Here is a 12575-nt window from a genome sequence, read left to right on the forward strand (position 1 = left end):
TGGGAGCTGTGCCCAGAGCATCTCAGGGAGAAGTGGGCCCCAAGTCGGGGCAGCTGGATAGGCCAGAGATCACAGAGGTGAAGAGGTGAGCTTCGTTTTTAAGGAACCTGGGATCAAACTGGCACTCAGCCACGTACTACTGTTTGGCTTCAGGCAAGTTATTTAACCTTTCTGAGCCCCAAGTTCCTCCAATGAAAATGAGGATAATACATCAGAGCAGCTCCGTAGCATTGTGGTAAGGGTCTCCCAGAGTCAGGCCTTCATGGTCGCTCAGTGTCTGAGCTTTAGCAAGTGCTCTGTAAGTGGCAGCTGAGACACTTCTTATTGTATTGTTATCACTGTCTTCCCTAAGGGACTGACCCATTTGCTGAACGTGGTTGCTCTCTTCAGAACCATCTGCCCACCAGCTTCCTCCCTACCAGGTGAGCAAGGATCCTTCCTCCTGTGGGCCTTGGGACTAATTCATGGTAGCCTGGCTTTGGGTTCCTTTCACAAAGGGCATGTGGGCCTATCGGGCTGCTGAGCCAGCTGGTGGTTGTGCCCACCTTGGGCCCAAGCTGAGGAGCCTCGCCTAGGTTCATAGTTTAGGAGGGCAGTGATGGTAGCAGCCACTCCCTGGTCTGTGGCTACTGAGATTATCACGTTCTAGGGTGCTAAAAACGAGCGTAATCATTGTTTAACACATTTGGTTGAGTTTCAAGCCTTTTTTTTTTTTTCCGCTATGTGCACAGATGATTATAGCTTTTTTTAAAAAAAATAAAAAACAAGATTTAAGTACCTGAATCTCTCCTTACGTGTTGTTAATAGAGAGCAAAAAAGTTCCATGAAATTTGCATGTGTGTATTTGGGTCTTTTGCTAGCCTCAAGTTTCCATAACTACATCTGTTTAAGATTCTGTGGGTATGGAAATCTCATATTGTTGATCTAGAAGGGCTATTTTTGCTTTACCAAAGGCCAATCACACAGGTCAGTGGCAATCCCTCCTCCTTGCTCAATTGCTATTCTTTGGGCATTAATTTTAATGTTTAAATAGCAAGTGCATTTTCCAAAGGCTGCATAAAGCACTAGATAAGCAGAGGACCACTGGCTTGGGAAGAGCAGAATGCTCAGCGAAGCTTTTCACATAGAGAGAATGCTGAATATCTCCACCATTATTTAGCATCAGAATCAGTTATGGTTGTCTGACTGATGGACAATTTTTTCCCGACCTGCTCTCTTTGCAAGTGACCTATACTGTCTAGACAGTTGCATATTATTTATACATTCATTTCAGATTTTATGGGCTTTTTTTTTCCAGCAAAGTTGTGCAGGTTTCATGCAGCCAACTATTGGAAATGTACTTCACGAAAAGCCATATAATTGCACTAGGTGAATGCTGCTTTCTTAGAGTTGTGTCACCATTAAAATAAAAAAAAAAGAGTTTTTTTTTTTTTTTCTAAGGAAAGACCATTATACGAGCTCCGAAAGAAAATGAGACCAAACTTTCCAACTTCAGCACACACACACACACACACACAAATGCCCCTCCTATCTTCAGAGTACCAGCAGCAGACCATGGAGAGAATTAAAGACAGCTAATTTCAAAGGTTCTTAATCAATTCAAGTTGATCCCATTTGTTGATTAGGGAGTCAAAATGCATTATTTGCATTCTGTTTCAAATTCAGAATTTTCTTGAGGAGGTTTGAGGCTGGAGAAATCTCTTTCAGAGGGATCCCCTTGGGCAGAAAGGGAGTTAATTTGAAAACTCTGGTGAGTCTGATGGGTTGTGAAAGTTCCACATGAAACATTTATAATGGCTCCTTTCTGGGTGGTGGATTTTGGGTGAGAGAGAGAGAGAGAGTGTGTGTGTGTGTGTGTGTGTGTGTACTCGTGTACATGAGGATTCTTCAGGAGTCATGAATCAGTGCCGGAAGCTTTGTGTAATTATCTGGGGAGTGAACAAAAGGCCCCATCTCCATCCAGATACTTGGTGTTGTGTAGACCTTACAGCTGGAGAGGGGAGATGAGTAGGAAATTTAGGGTTAAAGGGAGGGACAGTCCCTTCCTGAGGTGTGTCCGAAGCTGGGGGCTAGTTCTGTGCAGATCTCAGAGCCTGAGTCTGACCAGTCTCTGCTGCAGATGCCCAGTTTGGAACTCTTGTCTTCTCCTGGCTTCACTGTGGGGTGACTTTCTATAAGAGACTAAAATTAGAAATCAGTTCCTTCATGCCTGGTGAGCTCTTGGAGACGTGCCCTGACCAGCCTCAGAGGAAGTGAACCCAAGGACCAGTTCCCTGGGCAGGACATGCTCGATGTAGCCAGAAGTGAGGGCATACATCTGGAAGTCCCTCCCCTCGGATTTCACCTCCCCTGCCGCCCCCCACCACAGATGATTTTCGCTTGAAAAATCCCAGGCTTGCTTAGAAAAGAAGCTTGTCAATATGTGTGCCCTACATATTGGAAGACACTATTTCTTTGGGGCAAGATTATACATTAACCTATTTACATCTCATTTATGTCAAGTGGAGATGGTGAGGGTGAACATTTCATAGGAACTACTTCAAGGAAAAAATGTAGTTTCAGCTGGATACAATTTGTTCTGTGTCTTTGGAGTCTCAACCTCTAAGCCCCTCAATACGTACTTGCTTCCTATGCTCCTTGAGGAGTCACAGTTTACACCTTAAAATTGACCCTGGCCACCAAATGGCCCACCGTGTTCTGTTTATCAGCCAACACCAACGTTCAGTTGTAAACCTTGCTTACTAGGTGGCTCAAGTTATTTGAGGTGTAAAAAAAATCACAGTGGAGAAAGCAAAGCGTCCTCACCACTCTTGTAGAAGGGAAAAAAGTTTTACCTGTCTAAATATCAATTCTAAAGCACACCATTTCCTTCGATAATGCAAAGGGGTCCTTTTCAAAGGCTGTTTCTTTCTCAGCCTTGATTTTATTTTCCGTTCCGCTCCTACAGTATAAGATTAATTCCCACTTTCTGCATATTGCCTGGAGTTCAGCACACATGTTCACCGAGGTGTACAGTCCTCAAATAACTTTGGTGCCTCTTTCACCCACTGTTAGGAAGTATATTTAAAAGAAATTGCCTTTTATAGATTTAAATTACAAAAGTACTGATATCATGCAAAAGGCAGTTTAACTCATGCAAGCATACAAATAGGTAAATCTTAGGGAAAAAGATACCAAAGCTAATATGAATGTAAATAGGATTAGCTGCCTGCATTAGCAGCTCCTGTGAAATTTAAAGTCCTTTCTGTTAGGTTATTCTTTAAAATACACCTATATTTCATGTGTGCATTTGTAGATATTTGGGAATATATTTTACTTTGTCTTGGGCTTGGGTTTTGTAACAACTATAGACAACAGTCCAGACCTCTGCTTATTGACAGCCAAAGTAGAAGGGGAATTTAACTTTCTTGATGATTAAATATTCATTGATACAGAATTTTCAATCTTTAGGACAATAGGACAAACTGTGACCAAGAAAGCATAGATTCATGTTGCAAAGAAATTAGAAAACTGAGTATATAGTGGTTTTATTTTTCTTTTAAGAAAAGCCTTGTCTGTTCCCGAAGATGGTTTCAGATGCAAGTGAGCAGTTTAGAGCAGGGAGGCGAACAGTAGCCAATGGGCTGGATCCAGCTCTCTGCCTGTTTTTGTTCATCCTCCAAGGTTAAAATGGTTTTTACATTTTTCAATGGTTATTAAAAAATCAGAAAAAGAGTACTTCATGACACATTAAAAATGATGTTAAATTCAAAACTTAGTATCCACAAATAAGCTGTATTGGAATATGGTCACGCTCACTTGGTTAAATATTGGCTACTTTCTCACTCTAGTAGCAGATTTGAGGAGCTGGGATAGTGACCTTATGGCCTGTAGGGTCTAAAAGATTTACCATATGCCTTTCAGAGGAAAAGTTTGCAAAGTCTAGATTTAGAATAAAAGTATTTTTATGCATGTTATTATTGAGAATCACAATTACATTGTTGGAGTTGGAAATCAGTTGTGAAAAGAATATCATATATCTGTTTTTTGTTTAGATTATTTTCTTAGTTGGAAGCATCAGAAACAGATTATAGGTAATAAGACATTAAAAAAAAAAATTAAGCCACAAGCTAACGAGCACCTCTGGGCCACAGGTGTGAGACTTTTGGAGGAGGTATGGTCAGCTGAGAGGGAAGAGACTGGATTTGGGGGCCAACTTACTGAGCTCACATCTCTAGTCTGTGACATAGAATATTGTATATTACTTCTCTGTGCCACAGTTTCCATCTCAGTAAAATGGGGATTGGACTTTCGTGGCAGTACATTGGTTAAGACTCTATGATGCTTTCAGTGCAAGGAATGGGGAATCAATTCCTGGTTGGGGAACTAAGATCCCATATGCTATCCAACACAGCCAAAAAATAGAAACAGACAAACAAAATTAAAAAATAAAATAGGGACAATAATGACAATTTGTCTCATGGGGTTGTTGTCAGAATTAAATGAGATGATGTATTATTGTGTGTTTAAAAGAGTGCCCAGTCTTTGCAAAGTTCAATTCGTGCTGGATATTTTATTCTTTTGAAAAATAGGGTGTTGGCATTTAAATCTTTGTGAATTCTGAGAGTTGACTTCCGTATGAGAAGCACTTACTCTTTAGGTCACAATATGTTTTTTAAACTTCTAATTTTGTACTGGGACATAGCCAGTGAACAATCTTGTGATAGCTTCAGGTGAGCAGTGAAGGGACTCAGCCGTACTTACTTACATATGTATTCATTCTCCCCAAACTCACTTCCCATCCAGGTTGCCACATAACCTTGAGCAGAGTTTCATGTGCTATTTAGTAGGTCCTTACTGGCTAATCCATTTTAAGTATAGTAGTGTATACATGTTTATCCCAAACTCCCTTCCGTTCATTCTTCCCCCTGGCAACAATAAGTTTGTTTTTCTAAGTCTGAGGTCACAATGTTTTGAAAGGGTCCATTAGGTAATGTCACTTGAAGGTTTTGTTAGCAGAACACTTCCATGTGATGTTCATGTCAGCTGAGGATAAAATGCTCAAAATGCACCTTCCAAGAGTCCTTGATCAGTTTTCTCAATCTATACTGAGAAATGGATAGGGCCAACAGGATTGCTGAATTGATTTGCTTCAGTCCAGTCTGTCCTATATTACCTAATTTTAGATCTAGTTAAGGCTGTTCATTTAGCCTTGTTTTCACATGAGGACATCAAGGTCCAGGGACTGGAATAGACTCAGCCAAGCCACACGATAAGGCAAGCCCAGGGCCATGAGAGAACTCAGGACTTTTAAACCTGGAGCCTAACAGTAGAAACACATGTACTCTGTACCCCTTTTCTTAGACCATGATACCCAGCACAGTGCCCAGCTCTTAGTACATATGCAGTAAATACAAGAACAGCAAAAACAACAAAAAGGAATGAATAGAAGATTTATTTGAAATACTCAAAGTCCCCTAACACACACACAAATATGAGAAAGATTTATTCCAATGGTTAAATGAAGAAAACTGTCCACAGAGAACTTTTTATGATAGATCTGCCCTGGTATCTTATACCTGAGCACCTGCTATGATCAGTAGAATCGAGTCCTTCACTTTTTTTTGCCAGTAAGAGTTTGAATTATTAGTGATTCAGTCCATATGTATTGAGTTTATGCTTTTTCCTTTGCATTTTCACCTACTTATAATTTATATTATAGTGGTATATTTTATGAATCTCTGTAAACCACCTCCAATCCATATTGGAATAAAGTAAAATGTATATACATAAATGAATGGATATATGGGTGGATAAAGTACATAAAAGTGAGATGGGAAGTAAGTGGATAAAAAGGGTAAAAAGAGATGTTCAATTAACAACTGTTAATTACTTGGATTGGTATGTAGAAGGTGCTTAATGAGTATCAACTGACAGGATAGCTAGTTTGATGTATTTTAGAAAGCTTTTCAGCACACACAATTGCACCAAATTGTAATCTGACCATTAACTTGACCTAACTGGGCACGTTGTTCCAGAGCCCTTGAGTGAGATGAGCATTTTTTCTGTCTGTCCTCCTTAGGAGCCTCGGAATAAAAGGGCACCTCCTTCTCAGGCCAGATTTGATACGTGAAAATCTAGATTCCCAAAACAGATCAGAGAGGGGTGCATCACACCATTCATGGAGTCCCTACATATTTGCCAAACAGTAATAAATGTTGGAGATCCAAAACATTTTCCTTACCTTCATGGAGCTTATAGTCTAGAGGAGCAACTGTCACTAAACAGATAAACACAAACTATTAACAACATAATTAACACTTCACAAAAGAGTGTGCCACATGCTGTGGCATGTGAAGATTGGTTTAGCTGAATGGTAACTTTATTTAGCAAACCTTTAGTGAAGAAGAGCTGATGAAGGACAGATTTAATAATATATGTTCTCCTGGGGTTTAATGGTGTGTGAAGTCCTTCCGCACTGGTAGGATGCCTGATCACAATCCAACCATCAGCACTTTGGGGACATTTCTGTCCTCAGTAGAAAGTTCGTAAGACCAAGAGCCAGAGCGATTCATCAATCTAGAGCTACCTTGATCCATACAGGCCTCTTCTAAGACGGTATGCACAAAGCCAGGGTCATTTGGAAGAAGCAGGAAAGAGCTCAACTTCTGGAGATGCATCAAAGATTAGACAGCCCTGTTAGTTGACTGCATGTCTGGCTCATCATTTGGCTACTGTCTCAATGTGATTATGAATATTCATTGCTCATAAATAATAAATACTTGATATTTTTATAAGCATCATTAATAATTTATGCACCTGATAAGCATGTGGTGGAAGCATTTGATGAGTGCCTGGATTGTACAAAACATTGATCTACATGTGGTGGAGGTGGGGGCCATGAAGCTGTGTCACTCACCTCTCCCTTCCAGAAAGAACTTGCCATCTAGCTTCAAGGAAAGCAGTTATCTGACAGCCTCTATTGGCCTTCAGAACCTGCCTCAGCTTTCAGCCAAGACAGTGCTCTTCCTGGGCAGTCCCCAGGTCTTGGTCGGTTTTTGCCCAAGGCAGAGCTTTCCAAATGGCATCCTTTGTTCTGGAGCTTCCTGTTGAATCGGTTAAGACTTTTTAGGTTGAACATTATGTTTTGAGGTGAGTTCTTCCTAATCCTGCTTCCTCCCCACTTTTCCTTTCATTGGCATCAGATCTGCATTGTGGTCCAACCTTGCTTCCTCCTTGTATCAGGCTCCCTCCTGAGATGACTCCCAGTGATTCTGGAATCTCCTCTCTTTCGCTATTGTCTGGGTGTAATGACTCTTTTAATAAAAGGAAGTCAGCAAAAACAATGGAAAGTTACTTCTGCGACTTTGGTCTCACTAGGACTCTCTGGCTGTCTCCCTTTTACTCTCTGGTGGATCAGGCTGCCATATTGTGAGCTGCCCCATAGAAAGGCAAGAAATTTAGTGCAGACTCCAGCCAGTAGGCACTGGAGGGCCTCAGATCAATAGCCTTCAAGGAACTGAATCCTGTCAACAACCATAAAAGTGAGCTTGGAAGCAAATTCTTCTCCTCTGAACCTTTAGATAAAACCAGAACTTCAGGCTGATACTGGTTGCAGCCTTGTGAGAGACCTTGAGTCAGAAATACCCAGTTAACTCATGCCTATATTCTTGACCCACAGTAATTATGGGGTAATTTGTTACACAGCAGTGAGTAAATAACATACCCACTTTTATCTTTCATAGGCATTACTCCCAAGAAATCTCCTAACGCCATTTTAACCTCTCTTTTCTGGGCAACCCAGCTAGCACATAGGTCATGAAATCTGAGGCTTGGGAGAAAAGTCAAGGTGGGAAATGCAGACCTGAAGGTCAGCGGCATAGATGTGGAACATGAGAGGCTGTCGTTTCGGAGCATGAGTTTGAGACGAGATGGAATCAGGATGGGATCTGTGCAGAGCTTCAGGCATTGGAAGATAAGCCAGCCATGTAGACAGAGGAAGAGTAAGAGAGATTCCTCAGCTGGGACATCTTCTGGGACATTCTTCCCCAGCTCCTCCCCATCACTCTCCTCCAGAGGCTGTGAGATGTCCCCTGCCCCCAGATGCAACTTGCATGGAGCTGTGTCTTAATTATTGATTTCGGTGTCAACCTCCCTAAGAAGCCCTGAGAGATCCTTGAGGGCAGGACTAGTGTCGTCTTCATTGTTGATTTCCTACTGCCTCACAAGGCTGATGCTTAGTAGGAACCCATGTCAAGTATGAACCAATGTATGATGAGAAGGCATGAAACCAGCAAAATAGGATGTAAGTTTGATCATTAAAATATAACTCAATGAACAGTTCTGTATTAGAAACTTAAGGAGATAGATCTTAGATTTCTTACGCAATTTTAAAAAACACCTAAACCCCCACCCCAAAAAACCGACTATAGCTCAGCTTTGTCAGCATCTGCCCTATAATACTTGCAAATATATGCAATTTTCTCATTTAACTTTCCTAACTCTGTGAGACAATGACTGCTACTTCCCACGTCACAGAGACAAGACCAAAATGATGTATTAACTAGCAGGCAGCAAAGATAGAGCTTGAATATGGGGATATTAAGGTCCTGCTCTGCATAGGGACTAAAAGTTAGATGAAGGCCCCCAGCCTTCAGTCTGGAGTTAGACTCTGCTTCTCGTGTCCAGGAGTTAGTCTCCAGCAGTAGAATTCGCCTTCTCTTCTCCCTTTAGTCATTTGGATCCTTGGAAGTTTAGTCCCTTCTGGCTGAGATCTGTGGAGAAACCTTGTGTGGCCAGGTTGGGTAAGAAATCTAAGTTCAGCTTTTTGAGGGGAGAGGCTGGCCTGTAAACAACAATAATATTCTACATACTTATCACCCAGTATATTCTGTTTACCTGTGGTTGGTTTCAAAGTCATAAAATACAGACGTCATCTGTATTTATCTGTAAATACATCATCTGTAAAATACAGATATCATCTATCCTTTGAACTATGTCACAAACATTTGTTGCTAAGTAGAAAGTTTCATCAATAAGCAAGTCATTTTTCTTCATTTGGGATCCTTCCTCCTTCCCCTTCCTTCCCCTGCCGTAAATTGACAAGGCTATGGCTGTTATTACTATGAACAAAGCTAGTGGATGTGATGGAATTCCAGTTGAGCTATTTCAAATCCTGAAAGAGGATGCTGTGAAAGTGCTGCACTCAATATGCCAGCAAATTTGGAAAACTCAGCAGTGGCCACAGGACTGGAAAATGTCAGTTTTGATTCCAATCCCTAAGAAAGGCAATCCCAAAGAATGCTCAAACTATCGCACAATTGCACTCATCTCACACGCTAGTAAAGTAATGCTCAAAATTCTCCAAGCCAGGCTTCAGCAATACGTGAACCATGAACTTCCAGATGTTCAAGCTGGTTTTAGAAAAGGCAGAGGAACCAGAGATCAAATTGCCAACATCTGCTGGATCATTGAAAAAGCAAGAGAGTTCCAGAAAAACATCTATTTCTGCTTTATCGACTATGCCAAAGCCTTCAACTGTGTGGATCACAATAAACTGTGGAACATTCTGAAAGAGATGGGAATACCAGACCACCTGACCTGCCTCTTGAGAAACCTGTATGCAGGTCAGGAAGCAACAGTTAGAACTGGACATGGAACAACAGACTAGTTCCAAATCAGGAAAGGAGTATGTCAAGGCTCTATATTGTCACCCTGCTTGTTTAACTTATATGCAAAGTACATCATGAGAAATGCTGGGCTGGAAGAAGCACAAGCTGGAATCAAGATTGCCGGGAGAAATATCAATAACCTCAGATATGCAGATGACACCACCCTTATGGCAGAAAGTGAAGGTGAACTAAAAGCCTCTTGATGAAAGTGAAAGATGAGAGTGAAAAAGTTGGCTTAAAGCTTAACATTCAGAAAACTAAGATCATGGCATCTGGTCCCATCACTTCATGGGAAATAAATGGGGAGACAGTGGAAACAGTGTCAGACTTTATTTTTTTGGGCTCCAAAATCACTGTGGATGGTGACTGCAGCCATGAAATAAAAAGACGCTTACTCCTTGGAAGGAAAGTGATGAGCAACCTAGATAACATATTAAAAAGCAAAGACATTACTTTGCCAGCAAAGGTCCGTCTGGTCAAGGCTATGGTTTTTCCAGTGGTCATGTATGGATGTGAGAGTTGGACTGTGAAGAAAGCTGAATGCCGAAAAATTGATGCTTTTGAACTATGGTGTTGGAGAAGACTCTTGAGAGTCCCTTGGACAGCAAGGAGATCCAACCAGTCCATCCTAAAGGAGATCAGTCCTGGGTGTTCATTGGAAGGACTGATGCTGAAGCTGAAACTCCAGTACTTTGGCCCCCTCATGCGAAGAGTTGACTCATTGGAGAAAGCCCTGACACTGGGAGGGATTGGGGGCAGGAGGTGAAGGGGACGAGAGAGGATGAGATGGCTGGATGGTATCACCAACTCGATGGACATGGGTTTGAGTAAACTCCGGGAATTGGGGATGGACAGGGAGGCCTGGTGTACTGCAGTTCATGGGGTTGAGAAGAGTCAGACATGACTGAGCAACTGAACTGAACTGAACTGAACTCATGGCTGTTATATGGGCTTCCCAAGTGGCTCAGTGATAAAGAATCCGCCTGCCACTGCAGGAGACATGGGTTCGATTCCTGGATCGGGAAGGTCCCCCAGAGAAGGAAATGGCAACCACTTCAGTATTTTTACCTGGAAAATCCCATGGACAGAGGAGCCTGGTGGGCTATAGTCCAAACGGGTCACAAAAGAGTTGGGTATGACTTAGTACTAAACAACAACACTGGCTATTACATAGAAACCATCTCAATAAGCTAATTTTCTTGGCAGTATCAACAATATGTGGTGATGTGGGGATTATACATATGCAGATACAAAAGCTTTTTTTTTAAAGATATAAAAATCAGTTGTATTTTTATACAATAGCAATGAGCAACTCAAAAATAAAATTAATAAAATGATCTCATCAACAATAGCATCAAAAAGAATAAAATATCTAGCAATAAATTTTACTGAAGGAAATACAAGACATGTAACAATGAAAACCACAGAAGCTTTTGAAGTATCAGGATGGGAATGTTTTCCATGTAATATAAAATCTGCATGCTGGGTAAACATCTGCTGGTCACTGCCTATTCATATTTTGGCAATAATCAGATAGTTGCACAATTATTGGGCACACTTTGGTTAGATGCATGCCATGTTTTTCCAAGAACAATTGAAAAATACCTGGAAATGCTCATGGAAAGTGTCCTTTGTTGATCTGACTCAGTTAAACAGTGATTTTTGCATGACTTTTAATCTAAATTTCTGTACAGGGCCTCCGAATAAGCCATTTTGATGACAAGCTTTGTCTGTTTCTAATTTATAATAGAGCAAAATGAAAATTTATTTTAGGGGCCAGGAAATACTTCCTTAATCTTGATGTATCCTATCACTGCAGGGAGTAGCTTTGAAGAAGTGAAGATATCAATGCAGCAAAGGAAACCAGAATAAGGCAAGGATGGAAGATGCTACAAGGCAGTGGAACAAGCATAGATTTAGGAGACTTGCTTCTCTATTCAAAGTTTGGCCCGTGGATCAGCAGCATAATATCACCTAAGAGTTTGTTAAAAATTCAGAATCTCAGGCCCCATCTTAGACCTATGGAATCAGCATGTGCAGGTTAACAAGAGGCCTGGGTGATTCTTATGCACATTGAAGGCTGAGAAACTTCTTTTTTTTTTTCCCCATTTATTTTTATTAGTTGGACGCTAATTACTTTACAATATTGTAGTGGTTTTTGCCATACATTCACATGAATCAGCCATGGATTTACATATGTTCCCCATCCTGAACCCCCCTCCCACCTCCCTCCCCATCCCATCCCTCTGGGTCATCCCAGTGCACCAGCCCCGAGCACTTGTCTCATGCATCCAACCTGGGCTGGCGATTTGTTTCACACTTGATAATATACATGTTTCGATGCTATTCTCTCAGATCATCCCACCCTCGCCTTACCCCATAGAGTCCAAAAGTCTGTTCTATACATCTGTGTCTCTTTTTCTGTCCTGCATATAGGGTTATCGTTACCAAAAATATGGAACGCTTCATGCATTTGCGTGTCCTCCTTGCACAGGGGCCATGCTAATCTTCTCTGTATCATTCCAATTTTAGTATATGTGCTGCCGAAGCGAGCACTGTGAAACTTCTAAAGCACCAGCCTTACCGGTAACTAGACAGACCTGAGTATTATTCTCTATCTTTAAAATGAGGAATTTGGCCCAGAGCAATGCTTTCTAAAGTAGGATCCTCCACAAGCACTGGTATCATAAGACAAGGGGAAAAGGATTCTGTGGTCAAACATGTTTAACTGCATACAGTTAATGAACAAGGCTGTTTGCCCTTTAAAGGCTCTGATAAGTCCTGCAACAAAGGTACATTTTACAGTATCACATTTAATCTCTAAACCAATTTTTTACTAAAACTGAATAACAGCCTATGGAATTAGTGTTCCACTGAGCATTCTCTGAAGGAAATTGTTTTTAAAGTTCTTTTCACCTTCACGAT

General features: G+C 41.2%; 1 non-coding gene across 1 annotated transcript; it reads right to left on the minus strand.

Annotated features, from left to right (window-relative positions):
- Positions 1–12099: 12099 nt before the first annotated feature.
- LOC139030139 (U6 spliceosomal RNA) lies at positions 12100–12206 on the minus strand. The gene has a single exon (XR_011482445.1). It is a non-coding gene; the product is annotated as a U6 spliceosomal RNA (small nuclear RNA).
- Between the last annotated feature and the right edge of the window lie 369 nt (positions 12207–12575).

The sequence above is a fragment of the Odocoileus virginianus genome, chromosome 20 (genome assembly GCF_023699985.2).
Source record: "Odocoileus virginianus isolate 20LAN1187 ecotype Illinois chromosome 20, Ovbor_1.2, whole genome shotgun sequence".
NCBI classification, from domain to species: domain Eukaryota; kingdom Metazoa; phylum Chordata; class Mammalia; order Artiodactyla; family Cervidae; genus Odocoileus; species Odocoileus virginianus.